Below are 17,421 nucleotides of genomic sequence, written 5' to 3'. Positions count from 1 at the left end.
CCCACTTAAATCATGTCCACATGGATATGAAACTAAATACATTTGCACACATCTTGTGTCCATATCTTTCTGTGCATGAATGCGCGGGTCATGGTCAAATATCTGGATTAAGACGTTACTTTTTCTTTGCACAGCATGAAAGAAAGGCGACATGAATGGGCTTTGATTTGAGTTTTTTAAGCAGACGTTGAGTTCAATAATTTGTACGGCCCTCGAAGGATGTTGTAAAAATTCAAATGGCCCTTGAGAGGAAAAAGGTTCCCCACCCCTGCTTTAAGGGATGAGCTGCTAACAGTTCAATAAAGTAAACCCGATGGAGAGCTGTGAGCTGTTTTTTTCTGACAGCATTTTCAAGTATCAAGAATAATTGACCTACATTGGATTGACTTTTCCAACTTATAACAGAACTTATGAGGTAATAAACCTCTGGTGAGAGGCCCAGCCCGTCGTATATATTTTTCTGTATGAGGCCCTCGGGGAAAACAGTTTGGACACCCCTGCTCTACATGCATGTTCGTCCAAACTCTGAGCTATTGAAACGCTGTTAAGTTTATGACTTCTGCTCATAAGTGTTCCAAATGTGGGAATATATCATGACAGCAGCCTTAACTAGCTTTCATCAAGTTTAAAGACGTTTTGTAACAATGACAAAGCAGTGGAATTTGCTGTAAGATGGTGATGATTTTCTGTTGTTGACAGTGCTGTGTGATCTCAGCTGGATTCATTTTCACAGTCGGGGGTATGGAGGTTCATTCATTTCACTAACAGGAGGCAGAGTGGTGTCTCTTTTTGTGTCATTTCACTTTGTACCAGACGGCAATAATGTAATGCAGCTCGCTGGGTAAAAAACCACTACATAATTCTCTTTGCAGACGTTAATGAAATGTTATGGTGACCTAGAACTAGAGATTATGCAAAGCTTAAAGCAATGTATCAACGCTGATATTGAACTTTCATTATAAATCAAGAGATCATCCCCATTTGACAGGACTGATATGAGGCCGTTTGTTCGCTAGGAGTTCATATATTTAAATCCATTTGCTAAGTCCACATTTGATCCTAATCATCCTGTTGCATTAACTCATAAAACGTTCCTTACATTGATGCCACTTTGAACTATAAGGGTTTACATTGGAGCAGGTATTCCAGTCCTCATGGTGTCTGTTATTTTTCTTTTGGGGGTCTCCAAGCTTCTTACTATCCCACCTTTCACACCTGAAGCCAATTTCCTGGCCAGCTGTGAAATGACAAATTCTGGCCTGCTAGTTTTATACCCTCCGTTTGATTCTGCAAGCGCCAACAGCATTGATTTTAATTCTGTGGTGCCAAGCGGTAACCTGGAAAAACAGAAAAGGCTTTCCATCTCCATAAATTAGCGTGTCATGCCAGGAAGTGCCCTCTCACACTCCTCCTAGTATGCCTATTGGAAATAAGTCTTCCAACGTATTCATACTCTGATGAAGTCTATATTTTTGTCCAGTTTTTGGTTTCTATTCTTCTCCTCATTTAATCCATGACCTCCGTTTCCCTCCTGCTTTCCTTCTCTTGAAAAGATATCGCCCCCTCCAGGCGCAAAAAGAAAATGTGAATTGCGATAGATTCACAACTTAATTAGAGGCTTTAAATAATGGCTGCCTTTCACTGCCTTAGGTTACTGCCGAGGAGAGCTGCACTGAGACCATCTAGGTTTGTGTGTGTTTGCTTTGAAGACATCTCTGGATACCCCTGAATGCAAGACTTGTCTTTGTTGCTTAAAGGTTGCCTCAGGGCAGAAAGACAGTTCCAGTAAGATGTTACTACCAATACTCTGATTGTGTTTCTGTGATTTGTACATGTGTCTCAGTCAGTAGGGGCTCGGACTGGGAGCTGTGGGGTCGCTGGTTCAAGTCCCCGACCAGACGTCAAAATATGGAGTGTGGACTGCTATTTGAAGAGGTCCCAGTTCACCTCCTGCCCTGCCGTGGTGCCCTTGAGCAAGGCACCGGACAATCCCCTTCCCCTCTCACTTCCATTGCTCCCGGGCGCTTTGCAATAGCTGCCCACTGCTCCTAGTACTAGACTCCTGGAACTAGGATGGGTCAAAAGCAGAGGCCACATTCACTGTGTGTGTGCTCTGCATGTGTGACCATTAAAGAGGGTTTCATCCCTCCCAATTCTAATTCTATAACTGTGGCCATATTAAGGGCCTACACACCAAGCTGACACCAAAGAACACGTCCCGACGGACCCCGACTGTTGCGTCGCCTCACGTCGCCTCACGTCTCCTGCGTCTTGGCCATGTGTCGCACTGGAACACACCGCAAAGACTTCAGCCGACGGCCAAGTAACACGTAGGAACTGCGCATGCGTGAGTGGCAATAACTGTCCTTACCAGCAGGCGGCGGTAGTGTGTATTCGTCATTCAAAAGAAGCAACAACCAGAAGACAGACTGCGTGATAACCGAGAGAAGAAGAACAGACTGCGTGATATAAACAAACAACAAATAGCGTGTTCCATTTTCACTCTACAGCGAGAAGCTCACGGGGCTTTCCCCAACCTGTGTCGAGAGCTGGAGTTCAATGAAATCTCAGATTTGCCTTCTTAATCGTTTGTTTGGGTCCCTCACGTTCGTTTCGCTTCTCTTGCACTGATTCGCTAGCTGAACAGCCAATCCGAGTGTTTTCTTTCGCCAACAGCCTCCCGATTCACCATGTTGAATCGGCGGCGGAAGGTGTCGGCACGGCCGGAAAGACACAACGGTGCGGTACACACCAAGACACACCAATCTGAGTAGGGCGACAGGACGCTCATCGATGGCCAGACGGCCGAAATCGGCTCGGTGTGTAAGGACCTTAAGGAACACCGTTATGGTTTCATTCCTTTGTCAATTGGGTGGAGAACTAGTCTGAACCTTTACAAATCATACAAATGTAGACAAAGCACACATCTGAAATAATACAGATGTTTTGGTTGCTTACAGGACTTGTACCCCTTTCAGTTAGCACTAGTATCTTTGACGTAAGAAATCATCATAGCCAAAGTAGAATTCAAATATAAATCTTGATCAGTCCATTATTTAGTACCACTTCTTCTGCCTCTTTTTTTTTTTTTTACATTTAGGGCAATTAGGGTTTTGTTGTGCTGTTTCTCGTTAAAGTGGCTCAACATGAAAATCCAAACCAGCTGCCTTAAAAGTGAATGAGTTGTCACTTGTCTTTACAAAGCATTGTTAATGTTCCCATCACATCTGGAAGAAAAGGCTTGCTGACAGACTGCCACTTCCCAGGGTCACCCAGAGTGAAAATATCTCTTGGCTGTACTTAATAGAGCTATTCTCCTTCCAGGCCTATTAATCAAACTCTGAGACCCCAAGAGCTCAGGATTGATTGCTTCAGCCTCAGAGCCTGTAGCTGGAGGAGTAAATCTGGCCCAGACTGACTTAACATTTCCTTTTATGAGATAAGGAAAAAAGAGAAGGGGCAAAGGATTTAACTTCAACTTTGCAGCGTCATTAAGATGGTGACATTGTTTTGTTATCTGCTGTCATACTGGGAAGGAGACACTTCATTTAAGTCAGTACAATCTGTAATGGTGAGTAAATATAATGTTTATTGTTTTTGTGAAAAAGCCAAATAGTAATACAATGGTGACCTCTGTAATTAAGGGACTAATACCTCATTCACACCAACGGTGTTTCAGGACCGGTTCGGAGCTGGAGCTTGAAAAGCACCGGGTTTTCCTGTTCACACCGCAGCGGAGCAGCCTCTTAGCTCCGGAATCCGGTTCGTTTCAAGCACCAAAAAATTGTCCGGCTAGAGCAAAAGCACCGCATACGTCACACTTACGTCGAGGCGGGGGCAGGGGGAGGGGGAATCGTCGTTGAAGTTGATGATTACGATTGTAAAGCAGTTTTGAATGTAGCATGTAACGACTGTAAAGTTGGTAGTAAAGTCGTCCCATTTCTTCCATTTCGTTTCGACAGAGCAAAACCAAAACGAGTAGCGCTTCAACACAATCGGCCATTGTTCTTGTTGTCGGTGTGAGCTGTTATGGGTTTCCGCGCGGTTTGGCTTTATGAAGCAGGCACGCAAACTGTTACGTCATGACGCAAACAATGACGCAATGACGCAGCACCAGTCGGACTCTGGGCTTTGTGAAAAGAGCCGGAGCTAAATCGAAGAACCGGTTTTGAACCTGAAAATCTCTAGCTCGGAGCTTGAACCGGAGTTCCATTGGTGTGAATGAAGTATAAGTAAAGATTACTATTCTCACATCGCCAGCCTTTACCAAGTTTTTAACCGTTAAATGACGTACAAAACGTTGCTTCTTTTCTTTTGATTTGTTTGATTATTGCAAAGGCCTATCAACTCATCGTCTAAAGCCAAGCTCGACATCATAGCTGTAAGTAAAACAAGTAAATCAAAAGATAACGTGTTTAAGTGCCGTCTAAGTGGCTTAAATGAAAGAAAGGAAGCTACGACGTATGTGTACAAGAAAACGGATTGAAAAGTACCATCTAACATTTAAAAACTTTCTTTAAAAGTTGTGATTTAAAGCAAACATATTTAGCAAGAAAGACATTTACATTATTAAAACCTTAAGCTGTTAATTAAAGGGGAAACGTTGATGAGCAAGTGTATCTGAGAGTGTGTGGATGTGGGATACAATCACCACCATGATGCCTGTGGAGGAATGCATAGCTGATTTCAGGACACACACACACACACACACACACACACACACAGAGAGACACACACACACACACACACACACACACACACACACACACACACACACTCATCCCATTAAGCAAGTCAGTATGCAGTGCAGTGGGAGTGATTTGCAGGAGCTTTATCAGTCTGAATGTTAATGGAAGAGCTATGGGACATACTGGCTAGAGCAGATAACGCCAGGGTAACTTGTGTGTGTGTGTGTGTGTGTGTGTGTGTGTGTGTGTGTGTGTGTGTGTGTGTGTGTGTGTGTGTGTGTGTGTGTGTGTGTGTGTGTAACAGAGTGAGAAAAGAAAGTGTCAGTAGAAATAGTGGAAGTTTGTGAAGTACTGCTATGTCTTTCAATGTCAAAACACAACATCTTAATAATGTAGGAAGCCACATTTCTTGCTGTTTTAGTAAAACTGTTCGATTTGATGTTTGTATTACTTTATATATAATGTATGTAGTTTGTTGTATGTTAGTTTGTTTGTGCACATAAATGGTCTGCAAAGGCTAACATCCCAAAGTTCCCTCCACAGGGAGTTTCAACAGAGAATTTGACGGATAGAGACATCTCGACTGTCTCAAAGAAGCTATCCTTTCCCTTTGTTATACTTCAAGACTAATTATAAAAGCTGAATTCAGGGACAAACTTTCGTCTGACCATCTGTCTGCTGCTGTGCCACCAGATCTGCTCCGGTCAGAGTCTGCAGCAGATCAATTGGACGAATCAATCGGATCTTAGCAGCATTTTCCACTCAGTTAGCGACAATCAATGGGTTCATGCCCAGCGAGAGATAGAGACAGAAAGAGGGAGAGAGATAGAGGCAGACATCAGATTTTCGATAAGGTATTGTACCGTTGATTTAGCAGACCTCCCGAGCTTCCTATAAATGTTTCAAGTGTCTGCTTAAGATAAATCCACTGAACATCGAGAAGAGGTTTCCCACTGATCGCCCTGATTGATTATTCCATCATTTTTCTTCTGAATTTCCATCATGACGAATGAAGAGTGCTACCGTAAATGTACAGGAAACGTTATCCTGGTTCGTTACTAGTCTCTTTACATATCCAGCAATTATTCAGAAGCACTTCATCATAAAAGACATCGTCTGACTTTGTTCAACTTTTTCCCCTGTTAAGGGCGACTGTGGCTGCGAGGGGGCGCGGTCGCCTTTCAACCAGAAGGTTGTGGGTTCGATCCCAGCCCGTGCGGTCAACATGTCGATGTATCCTTGGGCAAGATACTTAACCCTGAGTTGCTCCCGATGGCCAACGGTGTGTGAATGTTACTGTAGGTCCTAGAGTAAGGTACACTGCTCTGTATGAATGGGTGTGAATGGGTGAATGACATGTAGTATGTAAAGCGCTTTGAGGGGTCTTAAAGACTGGATAAAGCACTATATAAGTACAGTCCATATGCTGTAATTGTCACTATTTTTGGGGGGCTTTTTCGTTTGCTGCGAGAGTCTAGAAATAGAGGGTGTTGTTGACTGTTAAGCCCCTGCTGAGATGAACGTGTTATTTCTGATATTCGGCTGTTAATAAAATTGGATTTATCCCGTAAACTTTATTTCTTATTTCCAGCTTATTAAAGTTACACCCAGACCACTGTGAACCCATTCCACTTTATACACTCATTGAAGGATTTGCCTAGGTACAGAAGTAGACAATGAGGTAAAGAAGTTCATTCAGATCTTCATGTATTTGACATGTCCTGTATTTACAATTACAAGTCCCTATTCTTCCTCAACATCCTCTAGAAATCTTGTTTCACCTTGCTGTAGTGATCTGCAGGAACACTCTAGGACCCAGGTGTTAAAACACTTTAAATGGTAAATGGACTGCATTTCTATAGCAGTTTCCCAATCTTTGCAACCCCTCAAAGTGCCCTTACTCACACAAGCCAGCATTCACCCATTCATACAGAGGCAGGTGCATTCAAGGTGCAAACATCCCCACACATGCACACAGCATTGTGATGCCACGCCATTTAGAGCAATTTGGGGTTGAGTATCTTGCCCAAGGACACATTGACCTTCAGCTTGGAGAATGACAATCTTCCTCCTGAGCCAAAACCGCCCCACAGTCTGTACTTTTACATTTTCTATAGCGGATGAAGTCCTTTCAGATGATTTTGATGGGCTGCGTTCAATACAGTACAACCGTTTCGTCCTTAGAAATGAACTTTTGGAAAGATACTTTTTGTTTAATTTGGGTGTTAATTACTAGGGCTGTCCCGAATACCATTTTTCGGGCTCCGTATATTCGGGAGTAATTAGCAGCGAACCGCGTCAACACGTGTATTCACGGCATTCATTTTGTTATTCTACAGTATTGTTGTTTTATAGTTATTAATCCAATTTGTGTTCTTTGAAATTGAAAAGGATATCACATTGTGTTTGTTACTTTCGTTGCAGTTGTAAATGTCTTAAATGTAATTTGGCTTGGCTTCCTATTTATGGACATGCTTTTATTTTGAAGGAGAGGTAGCGCTGTTGACAGGAAGTTGTTGTTGCTATGGAAACAACGTGACAGAGATTAACGGAGAAAAGTAATATCTACATATAAAGACGGAGAAAGTAAACAATAACGTTTATGGTTAAGTGTTAGCACCCCCCGAAGAGGCACAAGCTCTTACGTTTGTTATTGGAGATTTCAATACATTCAATTTGGAAAAAAAAAACGGGAAAAAAATGAAAAAACAAACAAAACCAATATTTCCGAAAAACGAAATTGAAACCCGAATAGTACTCCAACGAACGAATATTCGAATACTCGGGTAAAGCCCTATTAATTAGTGTAAAAAGTCAAATCTTGCTCTCTGAAACGTTCAGAGCAGTTGAGCAAACCAGGTTTAGTGTGAACGCAGTAAGACATTTTAAGCTGTGGCCTTGTTTCCAGTGGCTCCTTTTGGGCTTTTCAGATAGCTGCAGGGCCGAGAGATGAGAAACTGCAGAGAGGGAATAAAGGAGGCCATGAAGTGGACCTACAGCAAGGAGAAGATACTGGGTCACTCAAAGTAGATGGATGGACTGAGGACGGACGGAGAGGGAATACAGGACAGTATGGATGCGAAAGAACGTTTTTTTTATAATGCAGAAGAAAGGAATTGAGAGTAAAGGAGAAAGAGAGGAAGGGGGGGAATAGGGATGAAGGGAGAGGAGATAATTGGGCCTCATTTGCAAGTGTGTCTGTGTGTGTTTTGCAGATTTCCTCGGCTTCAATGTGGGTCAAGGGTATGAAGGCAGTCTAACAGCTCCTAGCTACTGTTTCACAAGGGCTTCACTGATGTTTCTTTTCAACTAACCTTTCATAATGAGAACTTTTCCTTTGTTTTAATCAGTCTCTATCCACCATCTTGGACTCATCTGCACTCGGTGAATACAACATATTCAAAGTAAGAGCCTTGACAATATGTTAAGGGCGTTTGTTTATCCCACATTATGAGCAGATCCGTTATAATTCCCATTTAACAAACTTTATTTCTGATCTGTGTATTCATCTAATTAAGCTTCAACAGATTTATAGTTTTCATAATGAGTAAAACCATGATATGCAGGTTATTGGTTGCTGTCTGATTGTATTCCTTTAAGTCTAGATCTCCCCATTTACCTTAGCTTATTATTTTATTGATAATTAGAGGGTTTGTGATGCTTGATGTGCTTTGTTAGAAGCTGGAGGCTCTAAGCACAGCAGGGAAGTCATTACGATAAAAACATCTGAAAGTAGTAAAGAAACTACAATGAAGCCTAATTATTAAAGACAGAAAGGATATGTCACTGAAGGTACACCGATAACACCTGTCATTGACTATTATTTAACTAGGGTTATAACGCGGCTTGGACCCCATTTACACGCAAACGAACCGAATACGATATCAAAAAAGTATTCCGTTCAAACGAGACCGCTCGAAAGCGCTGGAGACGCTGTAGTACATATGCCGGGCCTGTAAGTGGCGCCACAAAATACACCAAAAGCAGCGAAGAAGACCCCGAGCATGGTTGCCATGGTTGCCCTTCTGTTTATGCCCCGCAGTGGATTTAGGAACATGTAGTTCATGTAATTCTCCATTTCCACTTGTTGCTGATGGTTGTGGTAGAGGAGCTGGAGCAGCAGAGGTGAGGAGAGGCGGGGCTATGGCTTCATCGTTATCAGGAAATGGTCGTATAGGGTGTACACACGGAGCCGTTTGGCCCCCCAGAGCGTTCCGGTTGCAGATCTATCCACCTTTGGCCCGTTATTGTTTGCGGGGTCCGTTTCCACGTTTCCGTTACGGCCTCGTGTGAACCAACGGGCTATACGCGAGAGAATAGTAGAGGATACAACCGTTTGCGCTCTCGTGTAAACAGCAACTTAGTTGAAAACTGATTCTGATTGGTCAATTTGGACATTTCAGAGGTTGTTAATACTTGATAACAGACTGAGGATCAAGAGACTATGTGTCCTCATATATTCGTGCAGAGATGCATGAATAGCTGTGAATTAGGGGGTCCTAATTTCACTCCCACAAAGTAATTTCTAGGAAAAACATGCATTTGTTCTCTTGGTACAAGAAGAAAACTTTCCGCAAGAAAAGCACTTTAAGTACCCTGCTCAGTGGTGCATCAGCTACTGTGGAGCTGTGTGTGTGTGGTAATCAATGTGTGTGTGCGTGTGTTTCCAAGCTATCATAGCTCAGTCATGCAGGTAAAGTCATCATCACCAGCAATCTGCTCAGGCCTCTAGGGGATGATGCACGACACACACACACACACACACACACACACACACACACACACACACACACACACACACACACACACACACACACACACACACACACACACACACACACACACACACACACACACACACACACACACACACACACACACAGATTGTTATAACCCTGAAACAAAAGTTATAGCCCTTTGTTCTGATTGACTGAGTTCAATTTGAAGCTGCTGTAAAAACACCCGACCGACACACACCTGTGACTGAATCAGTGTTAATATGCTAATCCGAAATTACCCCTCAGGCCATAATTTAGAAATCCCTTGGTCTACTGACTTTTCACCAGACTGACAAAGCATCACTCTTAAACAGCCAATATGAAATTATTGATTATAATTTAAAAAGAGTAACTTCTTAATTAATTTCTACTTAAATGTAATATAACATCACTTGATGTCATGCTTGAATACTTTGAGAACACGATTTTAGGCTGCCTCGTGATGTGTGCGACTACACCTGGCAGCTGTTGTAAGATCTTAAAGCTGATTCATTTCTTCTTCATAAACATTCCCTTAAACAGCTCAAACTGCCTACATTTTAGGTAGCAGCAGCACTTAAAAGCAGCAGCACTTTTTCTTAGCCCCCACCTTCTGATGGCGTAATCACATTTTTTAGCTTCCCACACAAAGATGCAGGTGTTTATGTGACACTGACGTGGTAAAGAAAGTGCAACGCCTCACAATCTTTGCTTTTACGTCACAAAACGCAATTTTGCTGATGCCGGTAAACAGGGGAGAAGGTCAGTGTTGTTGTCGTTGTTGTTGTGTTATAGAAGGATCCTGCATGATACAGCAGGCAGAGAGATAGGGAATATTAGTGTGTGTGTTGACAAACTCACATGGAGACAGTGAGAGAAGAGTGTGAGAGCAACAGTGGAAACTCAGAGGATACTCTGCCAGAGTCCCGGCAGATCGCACCGGCCGACGCCTCTCTCCACCCTTTCAGCAGAACACTGCGAGTGCTGAAGGGTTAGCGTCAAAGCCCTCCTAAGTGGGACTGAAATATCCTTCAGTGTCATGCATAATTCACACAAACAGTAAAAAATTTCACATACTGTATGTGTCCTCTGTTTATTGGTGCAATCTATCATGGCGACGTTAGACACAGCAATACTTGTTACTTTGAGAACAGGCCTTCACCTAAAATGACAGCAAGTCTTTCAAACTGTATACAATGTATGATAGTTAACGCTGACTCTTTACAAATATTATTATTCGTCCTGATTGAACCATCACGAACAACAGTGAAACAACAACATCTACTTCAACCAATACTGTGAGGCCAACATGTTAGTAATGGCTATAACAAATGGTGTTCAGCAGGGCTTGAAATAAATCATGAATGAACACTCAAGTAGAAGTTACTCGACTAATATTGCCCTTAAGTAAAAATAAAATTACTTATGTTGGAAAATTATAAAGCGTAACTTAAAAAATAAGCTTGTCTGGGTAACAGTAAAAACTAAAAAGGTCCATGCTAACCAGTTTAAAAGTTACATTTACACTACATTTTGTATTTGACTTTCCAAAGGGACTTGTCAGTGTACTGCTCACACACATGGGCATGAGGAGCTTGAGGGGATCAGACCGCAAACCTTACAATACATTTTTAAATCTGCCAACTGAGGTACAGCCGCCCCTCGTACGAACTTTCTTCTCATTGGGTCACAGTAACTTTACTGTCGATATTCTGTAGCAAAAGAAAAAACGAACTAAATACATTTACCCAAGTACAGTACTTAAGTAATCAAGTTCTTTACATGAGGATTTCCATTTATTCTATTCTACTTTAGCATTGCCACTTTTACCTCACAGCTGAAGTGTGCTAGTTACTTCAGATTTTTGGTAAAATATATGTGATCTGCTTTCAAAATATGTAGCATTCTTATAGATTACATTTATAATCGTTCGATAAATATAATGGTACATAACTTACAGGGTAAACACAAAAACTGAAATATTCCAAAAAAAGCCTTTATTGTAAAATAATTTGCAATTTAAGTATATATTAATGCCAAAAGCTCTGTAAATTAACTTGTATTTTTTAATGCAAGATTATTACTAATGAAGTATCTTCATGATGTGTCCTAGATACTTCTTATATAACATATTTTTTTCAGTACCAATTAATTAAGAGCAAATACTTTATTACAAAAATCAGTCAAAGGAGAATAAAAGATTTTAGAGTTTATGAAAGGCTCTTGAAATTGCGGCTAAGTTACATTACATGTTTCCACACTTGGTTATAAGTTAGAGTGTGTGTGAGGATATTGGTTGATGAGATAAACACACGCTGTTTACTTCAGGCTGCATCTTTGATCTTGTGGTCGAAGTTACAAACACTTAAGTTTTAGACCACGGGGGAAACGTGTCGCCATGCACATTTTCACTCTCTCACAATTGTTCTTTTACGCTGCTGAGCATCAGACGTATGAGTAACTGAGCAAAGTTGTGTATTCTCCTTAGTGTGTATTCACAACTGTGCTCACACACACTGCCTGTTTTGCTTCCTATGGTTCACCGACCCGAGAGCCTTCGGCCTTCATCCCTTAATATTTACAAGGCCCGTTTGTAGGCAGTGAGGAAACAAAGAATTGTTTCTTAATCATCTGTACACTCAGCACTGCTCAACACACTGCATCGAAACAGTATTAAATTATTTTGCTTTAGGCATCGACATGACATCAACAAAACTCCTACTCTAAACATGCAAGCTCAAATATATTTTCCTTATAAATAACAGCCGTAATTTAGATGCAAGCACAAAAGCAGAACGGACTATTATAAATGAGCCCCCGGGAGCTGTGTTACCCCGTTGAGAGCATTACGTTGCTGATTTTTAAAGTACGAAAAGACAACTTTTTATTAAGTGACATTTAAAATGCCGTACCTCAGTCTTGTTTTTCTTTACCAAAGCATAACCATCAATCATTTGCAGCTGTCAGTCAAGTTTTTTTTCCTCCTACCTGTGTGAATTCTTCAACTGCAGGGTGATTCAATATAATCCACCTATTTTCAGAGATCTATTGTAGTGAAACTACAAATAAATCAAAAGCTTATAACCACAGCTGGTTTTGACCCTGCCTCAAGCAGAATGGAATTTAAAAACCCCTTACTCGATGCTAATGCTGTACAAAAGATAACCGCCCACTACTTCCTCTTTTAGGTTCATTATTTGACGCTTTAAACCACCAGTAGACATGTTGGCTGATCAGAAAGTGTGAAAAGACTGAATACTTTAAAGGAAAATTAATATACACTCAGTTTCCACCGTCACAAGGAAATCTGTGAATACAGAATTTATTTTCCATAACCATCACTACATGCAGATTTGCCCCAGGCTATTCTTACGTGTACATACACAGTCATTGACAGTAATAGAATGAGTTATAGCTGAGATAATTGTCTCCATAGTGAGCCATGATCGCCCACATGCAAGGCAGATACACAGCAGGTGGGAGGTGAACATACTGTACACACTCTCTTTACACTGCCTCTCCTCTGTAACTGGAATATGCTCCAGAAGCATTGTCCATTTAATGGTAATGTTAAGAGCAGTGAGTACCAATGCAACAGTTCTGTTGTATACACTTTTAAAAAGCAGCTTCTATTTTGCAAATGTGAGTTCATTTTAATGTCAAAGTACACCCGAGCTCTCCAAGTGGACTTTATGCTACAGCAGGAAATACTGATGCTGTTAAGGAAAAATCAATTGTTTACACATTGTTAGGTATCATATATTTATGTTTAATGCATTCCAGGAGTCTTATACATTATGTTGTTGTTTCCATGAACCAGCCTGGTCTGCTTATAACTAGACTTCTGATTTCAATGAAAACTTTCCACAACCCCTAAAAGAAAAGGAAAATCCAATTTCCTGAGCAGAAACACCTCACAAGATGATGCTATTTGATACACTAAATAGCACCATATTGTTTGGCTATTTGTTGATATGCTACTGTCAAACACTGGTATCTTTCTTTTAAGATGATTGTTCTTCTATGAATGTGTTAGCAAAGCAGACAAGTTGCTCAAGTAAATAACTTACACCCCTTATTGTCAAAGATAAAAGGCAATCAATAAACTATAAGATGTAATGATGGTTCTTTACCTACAAAACTCTTAGCTGAAGATAGCTGGGGGGAAATGGGAAACAATCAACATTTTGTTTTGTACATAATCACAAACCTCTGTGATTGCTGTTGTGACTCAATCAGCCAATCAGGAACAAAGACAAAATAGAAGTAAATCCTGTTGTCGTACCGTCCGTCCTTTTTTAGTTTAATAGTGAAAAATGAATTGTTTATTTATTATTTATTTGGAATGAAACAATTGGTTGATTAATGGATTACTTGATTGACAGAAATTTGATGTGCAACTAAATTGCTCTGCTTTTTTCTGCCTGTCTCTTTTTGGATATCACTTGGGTTTTGGAGTCATCCCCATTTGGGCATAATGGGCAAGTAACAGGCATTTTTCACATATTTGACAATCAAATGTGTTTTATCTGCCATCCAATAATAATGATATGTTTTGGATTGATTGCTCTTAATGAGGAAATGTCTTCATGTTGAATCAGTTTTACTATAGATTACCAGAGATACTTATTTATCTACTGATAGCTGATTGTATGAATTATGCCTAATTAATGCAAATGTACAGATGCCATTGCCACGTGATATTTATAAAAGGCTAAATACTGGAACTGTATATTTTTCCGCTTGTAGATAAAAATGAATACAAAAGGAACAGTATACTCAAATCTGATTAGATATGAGACAGTGGACTAGATTGACTGATGCATGTTTCTCCAAAGCTCTCCAGGATAGTACAGCCAGTAGTCCAAACAAATCGAATGGATATTTAAGACCTGAAACCTGAGCCCTTACTACAAAACAGTGTCAAAAGACCTGTCCAGTTAAGATGTGGGCTTGTTGGTTAAATACAAATGAAGTTACTCAAACCTCAAGGGAGTCAGATCCCTCCTCTGCTGGACAGAATATATTTTGGATTCTTTAAAGCAGGCAGAAAACAAAATCTTCTGTTCTGGCTCGGACACACAGCTCTGAGCTTCATCACCATGTGTGTGAGCATTGCTACAGTTAGCAGGGCCAAGCACTCACAGACTCAAACTGCTGTGTGCAACACTGGAAGACAAACACCCCATGATCCGTCTCTGGTGTGCCCGAGTGGTGAGTACGCAAATGTGTTCATGGGTGCCAAAACACTTACACGTTGCATGTTCGCTACTCATTGTGCCCTCGGTGTGTTTACCAATCTCAAAGCCAACATAGCAAGTGCTGCCAAAACACAGACGACTAATAAGAGATGCCATTGAATCCAGTACTTATTCACATGCCTGTGCAGTGTGCACACTCACAGCTAAATGTCAGGCCACCCTCTCACTAAGGTCAGAAAAGAAAAGCCTGTTTTCACTGAAACAATGGCTATTTGCAACTGTATTACTAGGAAATGGATACACTAAAACCAGAAAGTTTCAACCATAGTTGTTGCACAATTTGTACTGATGTAATTCAATGAATGAAGGCAGAAATACAGCAATGTAAAAACACTGTTACATCAGACTCGGGTAATGTATGTCAGGGAAACGATTGAGCAAAGATTCCATGGAAACAAATCATTTCCACCTTGCATCAGTACTGAGTAATCAACACAATCCATTAGCGTGCTTCATAACACAGCACACTTAAGAGGCATGGAAAATGCATGTAATGGGATATTATAATGTCTCACCAAACTACAAACTAAGCACTTCCAATATTTCAAAATCCTTGCTTGAGAGCACAAGATTCAATCAGAGAATTTCAATGCAGACTGGAAACTCCACTTGCTATTCAGCCTTCATATCAGTCAGTCAGCCTCAATCTCTCCTCCTCCTCCTCCTCCTGTAGATGAATATTCGTCGCCATCTAGACCATATTATACGCGGGTCTGTGGAATGTATGACGTGTTTCAATCACTGCCCGGGACAACATATACTGAAGGCTCTTCACCATAATCATCAAGTTAGGCCATTTTGATTTTTGAGAGCTCCATCAACGTCCGTCCCTCTCTCCTGTCTCCATCACATGTGCCAAGTCCCTCCGCATCCCTCCATTGTACTTGTTTCACTTTAGGACTTCCCTTGTCTTCAGGATCCACATATGAAAAGTATTTGCTGAGTTCAGAGCACCCTGACACCATGAAAAACCTACTTCTGAGCCCCTGCCTCCAGTGGCAAGACATTTCAAAGACCAACAGCACGAAAGCTGAGATGTTTGGGGGGAAAGACTCAGTTACATGTCAGGCCAACCACCAAATGACACGAGACATAAAGAGAGTGAGACCCTCCAAACTCTTGACCTCTAGGACATTTCTGCAATCAATCCATGAACTAAAAGTTTCTTCCTCAATCCTTTTCTTAACTCAAAGAAAAGCCAGACGTCTGTGCAGCAGGCCCCTCGCATGCTGCGGGAAAGATGCTGCTGGAGGCAATAATGTCACTTTGCATCTCATTGCTGCGCTGCACACTGCCAGCACGGCATATGCATGGAGGGGAGAGCCGTTGTCAATTGGCTCTAATGCATCATCGCATTAATATTTGAGGTACATTTCAATTAATGCTGCAATGGACAGCATGAACACTGCACCTGAGGGACATGAGAAAACCTTCCAGTTGTTGTAAGAACGTTTAAAAGCTCAGGGTTTGAATGTGCCATTAAAATAATACATTTGACTGCTTTATCAAATATCCTGCAATTCATATTTCCTTAAAGTAAAAAATACAATGTATAAATCAATGAAACAAAACAACTGATAATCATTCTGTCTGAACTTAAAGTCCAGACAAGCTCAGCTGTGTTCACTGCCTGCACCCAAACTAAGAGCTGGTTGCTGAGGGGCACAGACCCAGATCGTAACCGCTTAAAATGTCAGTCTCTCCAGCCCCTATACCACAGCAGCCAATACCGCTTTTTCACGACAGAGCCCTTTGCGACAAAATGCCACAAGCAGACAGCTGTGACTCGAGACCAAAGCCTTTCTGTTGATTTGAAGAAGTGTGCAGTGGATAAACATTACACTATAGTGTCAGGTGTATTAATGACATGGATGAAAATGGGAGTTAAAAGCATGGAAGCTATGACCTTGCAGAAACACAGAACAGACAAAAATAACTGCCGGCTCTCTGAATACTTCACTTCTAAACCAACCTGAGATATACAGACCGCCTAACTGGAGCCAGCTGGTGTTTCCTGTTTGAGTTTGTGCTGAGGGAGGGTCACCTCTCACACAGAAACCATCCTCTCCAGGCGGAAGTCCTACATGCTCAACTATTGAAGATATTTGTGAATATACTCTTTGTTTCCTTTTACATGTCAGCCCAAAGGTATGCAGTTCACAATAATGATGTTTCTTTTGAATCCACAACTTCACACGCACACACACACACACAGCTGAGCAAAGCAGCAAAACAGGTACCTTGTGTTCTCTTGTCAACCTGATTATTTCAATTATGGTTTCGTGATAAGAAAATTCAGTGAAACCGCATTTACTGCAGAGCAGAGCAGAATGTCGGGTTGGCTAGATCTGCTTCAGTGGAAGCTTTTTTTTAAATGAGCATCTTAGATGTAAAGAGATTCAAGGAAATAATTGTATTGAGGTGAAACTCAATTTCAATCATGCCGCAGCGATGACCTCCACATACAAGAATTTCATTATCTCCACAGATCCAATAAGAAAGGAAACACATGGAGAGATTGTTTGACACCTGTTATTTCTCAGGCTCTTCGTCTCACAATATCGTTATTGTGCAGTGTGGATTGACTGTGCGTCGATACACTCAAGTAGGTAGAGAGGTCAATATCAAACAACCATGTTCTTAATGTATCTGAAGAAAAGGACGTGAAAACATATAAACCAGCAGGTTCCTACAAATATGTTCTTATTATACCAG

At 41.2% G+C, this 17,421-nt stretch overlaps 1 protein-coding gene across 3 annotated transcripts in view; it reads right to left on the bottom strand.

Moving 5' to 3' along the window:
* otud7a (OTU deubiquitinase 7A) overlaps positions 1-17,421 on the bottom strand; it is a 59,596-nt gene that overhangs the window by 35,124 nt on the left and 7,051 nt on the right. Inside the window, exon 3 of one of the 3 annotated variants that reach the window (XM_010780376.1) lies at positions 10,307-10,464. The exons of the other annotated variants lie outside the window; for them this stretch is intronic. The gene's annotated coding sequence lies outside the window, so the exon portion shown is untranslated. The remainder of the gene's footprint in view (positions 1-10,306; positions 10,465-17,421) is intronic. 3 annotated transcript variants of the gene reach the window in all.

This window comes from Notothenia coriiceps, unplaced genomic scaffold, assembly GCF_000735185.1.
Source record: "Notothenia coriiceps isolate Sejong01 unplaced genomic scaffold, NC01 NC01_scaffold00021734, whole genome shotgun sequence".
NCBI lineage: Eukaryota > Metazoa > Chordata > Actinopteri > Perciformes > Nototheniidae > Notothenia > Notothenia coriiceps.
The sequence above is the reverse complement of the archived record's forward strand: the minus strand, read 5'-3'. Positions and strand labels throughout refer to the sequence as shown.